Source organism: Arvicanthis niloticus, chromosome 14, assembly GCF_011762505.2.
Source record: "Arvicanthis niloticus isolate mArvNil1 chromosome 14, mArvNil1.pat.X, whole genome shotgun sequence".
Taxonomy (NCBI): Eukaryota; Metazoa; Chordata; class Mammalia; order Rodentia; family Muridae; genus Arvicanthis; species Arvicanthis niloticus.
This window is the reverse complement of record NC_047671.1, coordinates 38,715,259-38,719,384: the sequence shown is the minus strand read 5'-3', so window position 1 is coordinate 38,719,384 and position 4,126 is coordinate 38,715,259.

The window sequence follows — 4,126 nt, the reverse complement described above, 5'->3', positions numbered from 1 at the left end:
AGAGCTGACTACAGGAGACTTGAGAAGAGTTAAGGGGCCTCAGGAGCTGCAGCAGGAGCCATCACAAACTAGCCAAAAGTTTAACACCAGGCATGGATGAAACCAGCTGTGATCAGCTGGAAGTTATATCTAGCCTAAACTTCCAAGTCACAGACTGAATAAGTGCTAAGTGTTTTAAGCCACTGATTTCTAAGATCTCTTCTTTTCTTCCATTTTTGTTTTATGTTTGTTTGTTTTTAATCTGTTCTATTCTATCATCTTCTCTGTGTACTGGGTATTGAATCCAGGACCTTATGGGACTTAAGCAAACACTCTACCAATGAGCTATTGTCCCAGCCTCATGAATGGCTTATTCTGAAGCATTATATTGTGGTATGGCCCATATGAAAATATACATGTACATTAAAATATACATCTGAGGATTACAAAGCCCAGTCCTATAGCCCCATCTTATTAGAACTTTACCTTCATCTTCATCTCATGGCCTCTTCTTATTCCCGACTGTGGGATTTATATGTTCTTGCGGTAACAATAAGTTCAGATCTGGATTCCTCCTTTATGAAACATATAACCCCACCCTCCATGAGTGAATAAGACTCCTGAAGGTTGTCTATAACAGTATAAACAGGAAATCAGCAATGACACAGTGACTTGAAGCTGGCAGGAACCTGTGACTGAGGGAGTTGGCTTCAGTAACAGTTGACATGTTATAAGCTAGACTCTCAGTCCACAAAAACAAATTCTAAAACTGTTTCTATGCCAAACAAGTCCTTGAGATACAACAGAAGGCATTTTATTAAAATTGTAGAGAAAGAGAAGAAATCAGCTGGTACTTGGAAATATCATCCTACAGCATATTTCAATTTATTTCCATGAAATGAAAACAGGTTGTTTGAGCAAAGTTCCTAATCTAATTTCCTTCTGAGATACCAATGGAAGAAACATGGCGTGGAAAAGTTTAAAATGAGAAAAATTTGTGATCAGGAAAAATGACTTAATCTGTTTTCTAAGAGTAGATTGGTGTCAGAAATTAATAAACACGTGATAGATGGATAGAAAATCGAGTAAACATTACCCCCACCCTAAGAAATCATACGTTGTCCATCCTCTGATCAGTATTTTTAATTTTTCGTAATCTTTTATTGCTATCTAATACTCATTTTCTATTTCTTCCAACTCAAACATGAGTATCATGTACATAGAGTATCAAAAGGAGGATCTCATGAGGGTATATTAATAACTATTATATTTTCAGCTTTTAAAAGTTGTGAGGCACAGCTACAATTGCTAGATCCATTATCTGTTATTTTAATTGAATATTTTATTTATTTACCTTTCAATGCTATCCCCTCTCCCATTCCCCTCCAAAACCTTTTATCCCATCTCCCTTCCTCCTACTTCTACGAGGCTGTGTCCCCACTTATCCACCCATTCCCACCTCCCTGCTCTCAAATTCCCCAACACTAATTAATAAAAATGATAATATTGTGTGTCTTACAAAAATTACTTAATATTCATAAAACATTTCAGTTCAAAGTTTTGTATGATTTTGATCTAATGAATAATTGGCCTAAATGTTCATAGCCTGTTAATTCTACATACATATAGATCCAGTCAAAAAATATAAAATAATCCATCTAGCCATCCTGCATATATTTTCTTGTGTATATAACTAAAGCGTTGGATAACAAGATGATTTTTATGATTTCCGCCCCCTCTGTAAGTGTGTGTGTGTGTGTGTGTGTGCGCGCGCGCGAGCGCAAGTTCACTCATGCACACGTTCATCAAGGCCAGAATACAGCATCTGGTCCCCTGAGCTGGAGTTAGACACAGCTGTGAGCCACTCATGCTGGGACCAAACTCAGGTGCTCTGCCATAGCAGCAAGGTCCCATAACTGCTGAACCATGTCTTCAGCCCTGTGGCTGCTTTTTAAATTCTGAAATTAGTGATAATTAGAAAAAAACACCATTTGGCTTCAATTTTTCTCCTAAGAAATGAAATTTACCAACTACAGAAAAGAACCACAGCTGGGTGTTTAAGCTACTATGTTTGCATGCACAGGCTTGACGAAGAAAAGTCAGCTAGAATTACAAAGTCCTGATTCAAAGATATCCATCTGCCAACATTAATTTTGAATGTGAAAATGAGATGCCTTTGGCAAAAGCCTAATAAAGCATTCTATGGCCAGAAGCCCCAACCCCTACAAAGGCAAGACCTGCTATGAGCTACAGATACAGTCACAGAAGGATGAAATGCCCTTGGCCTGCTGAATAATTAAGCTGCCTGATTTTCTGTAGGCTTTCTCGGAATAAGAACAAATGAGGACCCAAGATGGCATTAATAAAATCTCCTTACCTCCCTCTTGATTTACCTCCATACAATACACACATTGGTCAAGGCTCTTTTGTTTGTAAGTAACAGAAACACTTTTAGCACGGTTTAAATAAATATTGTTTTTATAATAGGACAGTGGTATCTTGTAGAATCTGGGTCAGAGATGATTCTGGGCACCAACAAAAGAGAAGTGTTTGATAAAAGCAAACAGGGCTACCACCCTCTTGGCTCTTTCTCTTGGACTGTGGTATCTACTCTTCTCTACTCTGTGCTTTTGTGTCAGGTCCTGCTCTCTACAGACCTGATAGATCAATGCCCGTGGCCATCACTCCACCTCCACATTTACATCATCTCCATGTTAACCACATGCTAAGGCTGCACCTACCCACTCTCACAGTCTGATAGACACTCCTGGACCAGGCACGTAGACGCTGATTATCCCAGATTGAGCCAAGAAACCCCCTTTGTTCATAGCACAGTTGGTAGACAGTGACTTGTTCTGTACGAGCATGGCTATGAGGGGATTATCTGTGAGTCAAAATAAGACAAACACAAGACAGCAAAGCCATTTCTGGGTACTCTAAAGGAATCCAAGCACATAGCATGACTCCAAAAGGGTTCTGTCATAGGGAGACTCTTAAGAAATTTAGAGTTGACATTTCTCAATGGGCATCTGAAGACAGTATAATTCCACTAATAAGTCAGCAATTAGGCAGAACACTGAAGCTGACAAGTTAGGTTTCAATTACACTGACTCTTTTAATATTATTGTATTTACCAAATCATGACCAGGCTGAACAGTGTTCACCCTTTCTAGAGGGGAAGGAAGAAGGGAACATCTGTAGCCCCTATAACAAAACACAACAAACAAGACCATTCCATTACTTTTAATTCTGTTGATCAGAAGGCAAATGTAGGTCTCCCTGGGTGAAATCTGAGGTGGCATCAGGATTAATTTTTTTTCTTTAGGTTCTGGAAACTACTGGTTGGCTCACAGACCCTCTCTGTTTTCAAAACCAACAACAGTATATCTCCTTAGCCATTCTTCTACAATAATGTCTCTCTTTCTGGCCAAGAATGTGTGTCTCAGTTGCATGCACTGAGGTGACCAACATGATCTCCTCTATGTAGCTTGACTTCATTGTGTATGTGAAGTCATTTTAACTGTTATACAGTGACACAGTTACAGATTCCAGGAGTTCAAATTTGAACATCTTTGGATGGATTGCTGACTTAATATGTTCCAATAATTTTCTCTTTTGGGTGATTTTTTTTCTTGTTTACCTAAATACCATAATTAATTTTTAGCTTTTTATCCAGTCATCATTCCTCAATGAAGAGGAGTAATCCATGTTCACATGGGGGGGAATGAAGCTTTTAACCTTAACTACAAAGGACTTATCCAGATTTTATTTTAACATTACCAACAGGTAAAGGCACTCATCACAAATCCGGGAGATTTCAATTCTTATTTTTTTAAGCCAGTAACTCAAACTATACCAAGCTACTACATAGACTCTTGGCTGAACTATTTTTTTTCTAAAAAGTTGAAACCGTCACCATCCCCTGCACACTATGCCTCCACCCTCCTTTTCTTACATTTTTGGTTGTGAGCCTAGCCTTTAACAGCTGAGCCATCTCTCCAGCCCACCACCCTCCTTTTCCTACCCCCACATTCTGAGTATCTTCATCTGCATTCCAAATAACCACTCTGCACTTTTTATTGGGGGGTCTTCATTGTATCCTTCTTGCTGTCTCCCACTGTCTTTGATTTTCCCTGACTTGTTTTTG